The following is a 12,686-nucleotide window of genomic DNA, read 5'->3' on the forward strand; positions in this document are numbered from 1 at the left end:
CATGAACCCAAGACCATGACCTTAGCCAAAACCAAGATTTGGACACCTAACTGACTGAGCCACCTAGGCACCCTCAGACGTAACTGCTTCTTATTGACCCCTCCAGGGGATCCTTCTCATTCCCATTTGGCAACCAGGTATGTTTGGCTTCTCAGCTATCCCTCAAGCTCCAACTTGTCTACCTTGCCAATGTATCAGGCAAATTATTTTACTATCTCTTTCTTTGATCTTCTGGAAGGAGCCTATAGCCATTGACTAATGTGAAAATGCACCAAAGGAAGGAAAAATAACCAGAGTTTTCAGGAATTGCTGGCTCTGAAGTGATACTAATTCCTAGAGACACAACATGCCATTGTATCCCACCACTGAAAGTAGAGAATTTGACACAACTGTTTTGGTTTTGTTTTTTTAAGATTTATTCTTTTGAGAAAGAGAGAGCAGAGGGGAGGAGAAGAGGGAGAGAGAGAATCTCCAGCAGACTCCCTGTTGAGTGTGGAGCCCCAGGCTCAGTGCCAGGACCCTGAGATCATGAGGCCAGCTGAAATCAACAGTTGGCCACTCAATTGATTGAGCCACCCAGGCATCCAGCACAACTATTTGAGTGATGAAGGGGTGGACTGTGACAGGGACAGCTCATTGTCCCCTGATATCCATCTTACTCTCATTAGTAAAAGAACTCTCACAATTTAACTGGGTACATGGTAAGAACTACATTTCCTTAAGTAAGGACTTCCATGGCAGCAAGAGTGGCCAGGTTACTAAGTTTTCCCCAATGGGATGTAAGCAAAAGTGACATGGACAACTTTTGGGTTGTGTCCTTCAAAGGAAGAGGCATGTCTTCCACTTTCCCTTCTTTTCTTCCCAGCTTGCCAGAATGCAGGCAAAAGAGAGTTGAAGAGATGGCAGAAACTAACTGCTCTCCAAATATGTTCATTATTCCTGAGCACACTACTAGGCAACATTTCCTAGCCTCCTTTACAGATAGATGCAGTGAGATACTTGCATTCTGGCCAGTGGAATGTGAGTGAAAGTGAGATATACCAACTTCCAGGCTAGAGTCATAACTTCCATGCATTCCTTCACACCCTTTCTCCTCTCATCTGCTGAGACTGCTGGAAGGCGCTAGATAGAAGGAGCACTGATATCTCAATAACTAAGTAGACTAGGATTTTTCTTGCTGTCCCACACTAAACTGTGACATGACCAAGAAATAATTTTTTATTCACTTAAGCCACTGAGATTTGGGGATTACTAGAACAGTTAGTCTACGCAGCCTAATAGAGCATTAATAGAAGTAAATAAAATAGACTAAAAAAGACTTTCATACACATCAGAAGGGAAAAGGTTATATTTAAAAGCAAAGTAGATTTTCTTTTCCAAAAATGGAATAAAAGGATAGCTAATACTGGGACACCTGGGTGGCTCAGGGGTTGAGTATCTGCCTTTGGCTCAGGTCATGTTCCTGGGGTCCTGGGATTGAGTCCCACATTGCGCTCCCCACAGGGAGTCTGCTTCTCCCTCTGCCTATGTCTCTGCTCTCTCTGTGTGTCTCTCATGAATAAATAAATAAAATCTTAAAAAAAAAGAATAGTTAATACTAAATTATATACTTCATTAATTTTGACAAGAATTATTCAAAATCAAAGTACTGAAAATATTTTTTCACCATTACTCTCAATGAAGTAGACCACTGCTTAAAAACTGTTAGAATTGGCACAAAAACAGACACATAGATCAATGGAACAGAACAAAGAACCCAGAAATGGACCCTCAACTCTACTGTCAACTAATCTTCAACAAAGGAGGAAAGAATATCCAATGCAAAAAAGATAGTCTCTTTAACAAATGGAATTGGGAAAATTGGACAGCCACATGCAGAAGAGTGAAACTAGACCATTTCCTCACACCATACACAAAATTAGACTCAAAGTTCATAAAAGACCTAAATGTAAAACAGGAATCCATCAAAATCCTAGAGGAGAAGACAGGCAGCAACCTCTGTGACCTCAGCCATGGCAATTTCTTGCTAGACACATCTCCAAAGGCAAAGGAAACAAAGGCAAAAAATAACTATTGGGATTTTTATCAAGATAAAAGGTTTTTGCACAGCAAGGAAACAGTTGACAAAACAAAAGACAACTGACAAAATGGGAGAAGATACTTGTAAATGTCTTATCAGATAAAGGGCTAATATCCAAAATCTATAAAGAACTTATCAAACTCAATACCCAAAGAACAAATAATCCATTCAAGAAATGGGCAGAAGACATGAAACAGACATTTCTCCAAAGAAGACATAGAGGGGTGCAGCCTGGGTGGCTCAGAGGTTTAGCGCTGCCTTCAGCCCAGAGCATGATCTTGGAAGACCTGGGATTGAGTCCCACATCAGGCTCCCTGCATGGAGCCTGCTTCTCCCTCTGCCTGTGTCTCTGCCTCTCTCTGTGTGTCTCTCGTGAATAAATAAAATCAAAAAAAAAAAAAGAAGAAGGAGAAGACAACGACGATGATGACATACAAATGAGGCAACAGACACATGAAAAAATGCATAACATCACTCAGCATCAGGGAAATACAAATCAAATCCACAATGAGATACCACCTCACACCTATCAGAATGACAGATGTCAGCAGGAATGTGGAGAAAGGGGAACCCTTGTACACTGTTGGTGGGAATGCAAGCTGGTGCAGCCACTCTAAAAAACAGTATGTAGGTTCCTCAAAAAGTTGAAAATAGGGCAGCCCTGGTGGCCCAGAGGTTTAGCGCCAACTTTGGCCCAGGGCGTGATCCTGGAGTCCCTGGATCAAGTCCCACGTTGGTCTCCCTGCATGGAGCCTGCTTCTCTCTCTGCCTGTGTCTCTGCCTGTGTCTCTGCCTCTCTCTCTCTGTGTTTCTCATGAATAGGTAAATAAAATCTTAAAAAAAAAAAAAAAAGTTGAAAATAGAGGTACCCTATGACCCAGCAATTGCACTACTGGGTATTTACCCCAAAGATACACATGTAATGATCCAAAGGCACCTGTACCCCAATGTTTACAGCAATGTCCACAATAGCCAAACTATGGAAAGAGTCCACATGTCCACCAACAGATGAATGGATTAAGAAGAGGTGGTATATATATATATACACACACACAATGGAATACTGACTCAGCCAAAAAAAAAAAAAGAAAGAAAGAAATCTTGACATTTGTAACAATGTGGATGGAACTACAGGGTATTATGCTAAGCAAAGTAAATCAATCAGAGAAACACAATTATCATATGCTCCCACTCATATGTAATATCTAAGAAACAGAACAAGATCATAGGGAAAGGGAGGGAAAAATAAAGCAAGATGAAATCAGAGAAGGAAACAAACCATAAGAGACTCTTCTTAATCATAGGAAACAGGGGCTCCTGGGTGGCTCAATGGTTGAGTGTCTGCCTTCGGCTTGGGTCACAATCCCAGGGTCCTGGATGGAATCCCACATTGGGCTCCTGGTGGGGAGCCTGCTTCTCCCTCTGCCTGCATCTCTGCCTCTCTCTCTTTCTCTCTCTCTCTCTCTGTCTCTCATGAACAAATAAATAAAATCTTTTTTTTTTAATTTATTTATTTATGATAGTCACAGAGAGAGAGAGAAAGAGGCAGAGACACAGGCAGAGGGAGAAGCAGGCTCCATGCACCGGGAGCCTGATGTGGGATTGGATCCCGGGTCTCCAGGATCGCGCCCTGGGCCAAAGGCAGGCGCCAAACCGCTGTGCCACCCAGGGATCCCACAAATAAATAAAATCTTAAAAAAAAAAAAATCATAGGGGGCAGCCCGGGTGGCTCAGCGGTTTAGTGCCGCCTTCAGCCCAGGTTGTGATCCTGGAGACCTGGGATCAAGTCCCACATCTGGCTCCCTGCATGGAGCCTGCTTCTCCCTCTGCTGTCTCTGCCTCACTCTCTTGTGCTCTGTGTCTCTCATGAATAAATAAGTATTTTTTTTTTAAATCATAGGAAACAAACTGAGGGTTGCTTAGGGGAAGTGGGGTGGGGGTATGGGGTAACTCGATGATGGACATGAGGTGGACTTGTGATATAATGAGCATTAGATATTATATAAGACTGATGAATCACTGAACTCTACCTCTGAAACTAATAATACATTATATGTTAATTAATTGAATTCAAATTTTAAAAAACTGTCAGAATAAGGGGTGCCTGGGTGGGTCAGTTGGTTGGGCATCCATCTCTTGATTTCAGCTCAGGTCATGATCTCAGGGTCATGCAATTAAGCCCTGTAAGGGGCTCTGTGCTCAGTGAGGTATCTACTTCAGATTGTGTCTCCATCCTTTTCCCTCTGCAACTCCATCAAATAAATAAATCTTAAAAAAAAAAAAACTTGTCAGAATAAAATATACATTAACAATATCAAGAACAGTATCAATCCTATGAATAATAACCAAGGTATCTAAAAATGTGGCAAGGATATCTTAAAGAATTCAGTATTAGAGTAGGCTCTAGAGAAGGAGTTGCCTTTTTCTGTGTAAGTAAAAATAAATATTTCAGGCTTTGAGAGGCACATAAGTCTCTGTTGCATATTCTTTTTTTTCTTTCTTTAACAGCCCTTTGAAATGTAAAAATTTTTAAATTAAAGTCTTAGTTTCTAATCCTTATAAAAAACAGAAAGGAGGCTGAATTTGTCCTGAGGTATGCTCTGCTACAGAGGAGTGCTAGACTAAGTGCACTCCAGGAACCAGTGCCAATTGGCCAACCATGGGAGAGTTCTATGACAGTTCTGTAATATCTTCTAATGATTCAAGTATATATCCCAATACACAGTCTATGGTGTATTTGTTCAGGATGCTGTAACAGATATACCATAGACTGTGTGGCTTAAACAATAACTATTTCTCACAGTTCTGGAGGTTGGGAAGTTCAGGATTCTAGAAGTTCATGTTCTGCTGGGGGCTACTTTCTGGTATGTAGATGGCCATCTTCTTTTATCCTCACACAGTGGAGAGCAGAGAAAGAGGAAGCAAGTTCTGAATGCTCACTCTATGCCAGAGACTGTTCTGAGCAAAAGAGTGTTTTGAGACAAAGCTGAAGGAAGAGGAAAGGCCAGATCCTGAAAGCATGTATTATGCTATGGAGTTTGGGGTTTTCATCTTCAAGGTCAGAAATCACAATGGAGCAAATGTGGGCCACATATGGTACAAGGCTATATTTGGTTTTAGCCCTCTGTGTGGTTGTGTGTGTGTGTGTGTGTGTTGCACACACCTGTGTACACAGGTGTGCTTGTTAAATTAAATTAGTCAACTAGGGACGCCTGGGTGGCTCAGCAGTTAAGCATCTGCTTTTGGCTCAGGGCATGATCCTGGAGTCCTAGGATCGAGTCCCACATCGGGCTCCCTGCATGGAGCCTGCTTCTCCCTCTGCCTGTCTCTGCCTCACTCTCTTGTGCTCTCTGTCTCTCATGAATAAATAAATAAAATCGTTTTTAAAAATTAGTTAGCTATATTCAAAATATGGCAGCTTTCAAATGAAATTCCAAATTTTCTACTTCTCTTGAGATACTGAAAGATTTAACAATGCAGGGAGTGATTCCCACCTGAAAACATTCAAAGGCATCTCCGTGTGCCACACTCAACCCTTTATTTGTTCTGTTTAGGTGCTTGTGTTCTACATCCCTGTTTTTTGGGGTGGAAAACCTGAAGCATCTTAATCCAGGAAGCAATACTGTATTTGCATTTTAGAAAATTGGGGCACCTGGGTGGCTCAATCTGTTAAGCATCCAACTCTTGATTTTGGCTCAGGTCATGACTTCAGGGTTGTAAGATGGAGCCCTACATCCGGCTCCATGCTGGCCTGAAGCCTACTTAGGATTCCTTCTCTCCCTCTTACCCTCTCCTCCCTCTCCCTCTCTAAAAAAAAAAATAAAAATAAAAAAAATATTTTACACCATTCTAGAACTAGTGCAAGATAAATCTCACAAATATAAGATGCAGCATGCATAAATAAATAACAAATTGCTGAAGAATATATACATTTGGACACTATTTTCACAAAAGCTTTAACATATGTGAAACAATCTCATATTATTAGAGAACACATACGTAAGAAAGGGACGAAACAGTGTATGGGAATACTAGTCTTAATTTTGAAAGACAAGTTGCCCTTCCTGAGGGAGTCTGTGTTTGTTTCCTAGAGCTGCCATAACAAAATACCACACACTGGGTAGCTTAGACAACAAAGATTTATTTTCTCACAGTTCTGGAAGCTAGAAACCTAAGACCAAAGTGCTGGCCATTCCATTTCTGGTGAGAATTCTCCCTGTCTTGTAGACAGCTGCCTTCTCATTGTGTCTACACATGCATTTTCCTGTGTGTGTCTGTGTTTGTAGAGGGAAAGAGATCTCCTTAAAAAAAAAAAAAAAAAGAAAGAGATCTTTTAAAGTCACTAATCCTGTCATTTCAGAGTCTGACCTAATAACCTCATTTAACTTTTAATTACTTCCATAAAGGTCCTATCTCCAAATACAGTACCATTGGGGGTTAGGGGTTCAACATATGAATGGGATGGGGGATACGTTCAGCCCATAACACTGTCCCATTAAGGGTCACACAGAGTACCCTCTTTGCCCATCAATGAAAATTCACATGTGTGGCATCTGGCTCCCGCTTTCACAGCCATTGAGCTCCATAGAGCTCCATAGAGACAGCACCGGGGCAAATGAGAGCCAGACAGGTACTGGGCAACTCTGTTGAGGAAGATAATTAAACATGAGCCAAGGAGAGCCTAAGAAGCCAACAGGCAAAATGTCATCATATGCATTCTTTGTGCAAACCTGCTGAGAGGAGCACAAGAAGAAGCACCCAGATGCTTCGGTCAGCTTCTCAGAGTTTTCTAAGAAGTGCTCAGAAAGGGATCCCTGGGTGGCGCAGCGGTTTGGCGCCTGCCTTTGGCCCAGGGCGCGATCCTGGAGACCCGGGATCGAATCCCACGTCGGGCTCCCAGTGCATGGAGCCTGCTTCTCCCTCTGCCTATGTCTCTGCCTCTCTCTCTCTCTCTCTCTCTCTGTGACTATCATAAATAAATAAAAAAATAAAAATAAAAATAAAAATAAAAAAAGAAGTGCTCAGAAAGGTGGAAGACCGTGTCCGCTAAAGAGAGAGGAAAAGTTGAAGACATGGCTAAGGCAGACAAGGCCCATTATGAAAGAGAAATGAAAACTCTTGAATGTATCTCCCATAAAGGGAAACAAAAAAGAAGTTCAATGATCCCAATGTGCCCAAGAAGCCTCCCTCGGCCTTTTTCTTGTTTTGTTCTGAGTATCACCCAAAACTCAAAGGAGAGCATACCGGCCTATCCATTGGTGATGTTGCAAAGAAACTGGACAGAAAAAAAAAAAAGAAACTGGACAGATATGGAATAACACTGCTGCAGATGACAAGCAGCTACTTATGAAAAGAAAGCTCCTAAGCTGAAGGAAAAATACAAAAAGGATATTGCAGCATACCAAGCTAAAGGAAAGCCTAACGCAGCAAAAAAAGGGAGTTGTCAAGGCTGAAAAGAGCAAGAAAAAGAAGAGGAAGATGAGGAAGATGAAGAGGAGGAGGAGGAAGATGAAGATGAAGAAGATGATGAATAAGTTGGTTCTAGTGCAGTTTTTTTTTTCATGTCTATAAAGCATTTAACCCTCCTGTACACAACTCACTCCTTTTAAAGAAAAAAATTGAAATGTAAGGCTGTGTAAGATTTGTTTTTATTTGTTTTTTAAGATTTTATTTATTCATTCATGAGAGACACAGAGAGAGGCAGAGGGAGAAGCAGGCTCCCTGCAAGAAGCCTGATATGGGACTTGATCCCAGGACCCCGGGATCACGACCTGAGTCCAAGTCAGATGCTCAACCACTGAGCCACTCAGGTGCCCCTAAGATTTGTTTTTAAACTGTACAGTGTCTTTTTTTTGTATAGTTAACACACTACCTAAAGTGTCTTTAGATAGCCTGTCCTGGTGGTATTTTCAATAGACACTAACTTTGCCTGGTACAGTATGGGGGTTGTAAATTGGCGTGGAAATTTAAAGCAGGTTCTTACTGGTGCACAGCACAAATTAGTTATATATGAGGATGGTAGCTTTTCATCTTCAGTTGTCTCTGATGCAGCTTCTACAAAATAATTGTTGTTCTGTTAACTGAATACCACTCTGTAATTGCAAAAAAAAAAAAGCTGCAGCTGATTTGTTGACATTCTGAATGCTTCTAATGTTTCTGCCCAGGGAAGATTATTAGAGATGCAGTGACCAATGTTTCTATTAGGGGCTAGTCATGTAACCACCGTCTGCTCAGCATGTACCAAAACTCCAGATACCCAGAAGGAAAGCAGGTGTTCAGCATAAGCCACGTTGTTTGCACAGTCTGAGCACAGTGAGCCACTCTTACCAGTGGGGAACAGTGGGAACACTCCCAAAATCCAGCCAAGGGCTAACTATGCAAGCAGGCCCTTCTAAGTATCACTTCAGGCTTGCTGTGTTAACTCTCTTCTGCACACTTACCAATGACCCCCTCAGCTCTGCTTCATTGCTCTTACTTCCTTATTAAAGATCGCTAAGGGATCCCTGGGTGTCTCAGAGGTTTAGCACCTGCCTTCTGCCCAGGGTGTGATCCTGGAGTCCCTGGATCGAATCCTGCATTGGGCTCCCTGCATGGAGCCTGCTTCTCTCTCTGCCTATGTTTCTGCCTCTCTCTCTCTCTCTCTGTGCCTCTCATGAATAAATAAATAAGATATAAAAAACAAAAAGATTGCTGAGATATCCAATGGCTAAGCACTAAAACTGGTACAGTTTTACATAAATTATTGTTTCTAGGATTAAATACCATTATTAATCAAGACCAATCATAGTATACCTTATGACTTAAAAGGCCCTGGAGGTTTATCGGTGTCCTTACAGACCATAACATGTTCTCTCCCAAAGTAACTATTGATTACATTCTTCTAAATTAATTATATGTCATACTTCAAGAGAGGATCCTACCCTCTTCCATCCTTAGTAATTAACCTAGTAGGCAAGCTCTTCAGTCTTATTACCACAGCAAAGACAGCTTGGTGACCACCTTACTCCAACAATGGATGTGGAAACACTTCAAAGCATAATCAAGGATGTTTAAAGTACATATTCTAACCTGCTTGCAACAAAATCCTGGCAAAACTAAAGACAGAAAAGAGAATAGAACCAAAGCTTCTTCTTTTAAAAAAAAATTATTTATTTATTTATTCATTAGAGACACACACAGAGAGAGAGAGGCAGAGAGAAGCAGGCCCATTCAGGGAGCCCAACATGGGACTGGATCCCGGGTCTCCAGGATCACACCCTGGCCCGAAGGCAGCACTAAACCGTTGAGCCACCTGGGCTGCCCTGAACCAAAGCTTCTTTGAGCACCTCCAAATGCATGGTAAAAAATTGCCCCAACATCGGGAAATGAATGTGTTTTGGTAACTGTGTGTTTATTATCGGAATCAAGTTCTCTCTTTTCAGAGAGCCACAACTTTACCAGCAGCATAGACTTTCCTACTTAAAGAATCTTAACATCCTCTCTCTCCAGGGAAGAAACATTAATTTCATTGAAATTTTCATTAAAAAAAAAATTTATCATTAATGAGTTTTATAAGGCTCAATACTTCACTGCCCATATCATCCTCCATCCTCAGATAATACAGAAAAGACAAACAGAATTCTCAACTCTAGTTAAATTTTTAGAAACTCTGGAACTTGGCCTAAATTGTTGCCTTTGGTCCTAATGACAATGAAATCAACTGCATAGCTGGCCCATTGACTCTCAACCTATTAATAGTTAGGCATCTTACCTACCTGTAAATGTCCCTAGTTATACACTTTGCCTTATTACAGGCTGATAGAGTCAGATATTACAAATGACTTACATGATATATTCAGTTAACTTTTTTAAAGTTATGGTCAAGTATAATTAATGTAAGATTTACCATTTTAACCATTTTTAAGTTCAGTGGTATTAAGTACATTGATATTGTATAAACCATCACCACCATCACCACCAAAAGTTCTACCATTGCTAGAACTTTTCTCATCTTGCAAAATTGAAATTCCATGTTCATTAAACTGCCCCTTTCCTCTTCCCCTAGACCCCAGCCACCATTATTCTACTATCTGTCTCTATGAATTTAACTATGCGAGGTAGCCCATGTAAGTGGAATCAATGCACAATTTTATCAACAGATATGAGTTGCTTATCTAAAACATCCTTCAAGGGGATCACTGGGTGGCTCAGCAGTTTAGCACCTGCCTTTGGCCCAGGGTGCAATCCTGGAGTCCCGGGATCGAGTCCTGTATCAGGCTCCCGGCATGGAGTCTGCTTCTCCCTCTGCCTGTATCTCTGCCTCTCTCTCTCTATGTCTATCATGAATAAATAAATAAAAATATTTTAATAAATAAATAAATAATCCTTCAAATCCTTCAATAATCCCTATTCACCATTTAAAATCCAGAGGAGGGATCCCTGGGTGGCGCAGCGGTTTGGCGCCTGCCTTTGGCCCAGGGCGGGATCCTGGAGACCCGGGATCGAATCCCACATCAGGCTCCGGGTGCATGGAGCCTGCTTCTCCCTCTGCCTGTGTCTCTGCCTCTCTCTCTCTGTGACTATCATAAATAAATAAAAAATAAAAAAAAATAAATAAAATAAATAAAAATAAAATAAAATCCAGAGGAAAAAATTTTAAAAATAAATAAATAAATAAAACCCAGAGGAGGGCACCTGGGTGGCTCAGCTGGTTGGGCATCTGCCTTTGGCTCTGGTCATAAACCCATGAGTCCCTGCATAGGGCTCCCTGCTCAGCGGGGAGCCTGCTTCTTCTCCTCCCTCTGCCCTCCCACTCCCTGCTCCCCACCACCTGGCTCATGCTCCCTGCTCACTCTCTCTGTCTTGCTCTCCCTCTCAAATAAGTAAATAATATCTTTTAAAGAATGAAAATAAAATAAAACCCAGAGGTGTCATCTTAAAAAGACATGAGAAAAACACTGCCCTTGAGCTCAGTAGAAATTGTGCCTTATAGGCACTATTCTTAATAACTAACACAGCACCTATACCCTAGTATGTTGATCCTTGCTTCCTGTGTGTTAATGAAGGAGAAAGACGCCCTCCTTGACTCAGAAAGACTGTTCCTGCTATAGACCTCAACCGGAGAATTCTTAGGAGTCCTCCAGAAGCCAAAAACTGCAAGAAAACAGCTTCCACTCTAGACTATCAGAAAAAACTAATGACTGCACAAAGGCAACCACCCAAGACCCAGAGAACATGGGAAGTGAGGGTACTGGCACCACACATGGTCACGCTTCAATCTGTATGCATGTTTTAATTTTCCTAGGTATTTTCCTTTACCTCTTTGGGTTTAGGTTCTGAATTGTTGACAGCTTGTTACCTCTTAACTATGGTACCTAGAAGCAATGGTTTGCTGGAGCCAAATAGAATCAGCTAAGGGGAATCAATTGTTGAGTTGTCAGGAGCCTTGCTGATTAAATTCTTGAAAGAAATCAGCCTGTGGAAACATTTATGCCATGGAAAACAGAAAACTACGTATCAGGGCCTCCCCGACTCCTGCTTTCCCAGAGAATCTATCGTTAAATATTTACCAGCACACCACTTCCTAGAAGGTCCCTGTCCTTTAATATTGTCCTTTGCATCCTTAGTCACTCCCACACATATGTCCAACTGATGACAGTTTGCTGATGATATGGCTAACATACACTGTCAAACTGCTGAATTTGTATTCACTTTCCTTTGGGAGACCACCCAGCTTCATTTGGGACCATTCCTTCAGTCTGGGTTGGTTTCCTAGGTAACTGGATGCAGTCATGAAGCAACTTTTTGGATGGCAAACACCTCATAGGCCAGGCAACCAGGAATCTGAAACTCCTTATCACATTGTACCGGAAAGGAAGAGTCCTATATTCACTTGTAAATCTTCCAGGAGTGCTAGTCTTTGCAAGGAAACTTTCACAGCCACAGATCTTTACAAAGTTGGAAACAGATGGTGTACACTCAGGGGTCATCCCATCTTTGCACACCTTACAAGATGGCACGCCATGAAGGCTCAACCTGGAGCTCTCACTTTAGATCTAGCTCCTGATTTCTCCACTCTAAATTCAGTCACTGATGCTGCACTAATCTTGATGAGTGACACAATCGCTCAAAGTACCACAGGACATCTTTGCCCACAAAAATTGGGGGCTGCACTGAAAACTAGCTGCCAGTTCCTTTCAGACCTTGTTTGGCTCAAGGCAAGATGTTCCTTACTAGAGAGAGATGAGAAGATATAGAGTATTTCTCAATCTTGTCTGAGAAGTGCAAGCACCACTGCTTGTCAGTGCAAGCCCAAACAACTCAGCATGGCCCTGTTTCATTCCTGCCACCAGAAAACTAAAACTACCCACACATGTGGAGTGATCCAAACTCTTCACTTTTGGCTCTCACTCTGAGCACTTACATTCTTTCTTAAACCAGACATTGAGGGAGGCCTGGGTGGTTGAGCGTCTGTCTTTGGCTCAGGGCATGATCCTGGAGTCCCAGGACTGAGTCCCACATCGGGTTTCCTGCAGGGAGCCTGCTTCTCCCTCTGCCTATGTCTCTGCCTCTCTCTCTCCCTCTATGTCTTTCATGAATAAGTAAATAAAATCTTAAAAAAAAAAAA

At 41.8% G+C, this 12,686-nt stretch overlaps 1 protein-coding gene and 1 pseudogene across 2 annotated transcripts in view; one reads left to right on the plus strand and one right to left on the minus strand.

Annotated features, from left to right (window-relative positions):
- The window catches only part of PCCA (propionyl-CoA carboxylase subunit alpha), a 462,660-nt gene that overhangs the window by 407,078 nt on the left and 42,896 nt on the right, over nt 1-12,686 (minus strand). The window lies entirely within an intron of this gene.
- On the plus strand, nt 6,746-7,734 carry LOC140608300 (high mobility group protein B1-like; annotated as a pseudogene).

This window comes from Canis lupus, chromosome 17, assembly GCF_048164855.1.
Source record: "Canis lupus baileyi chromosome 17, mCanLup2.hap1, whole genome shotgun sequence".
Classification (NCBI taxonomy): Eukaryota; Metazoa; Chordata; class Mammalia; order Carnivora; family Canidae; genus Canis; species Canis lupus.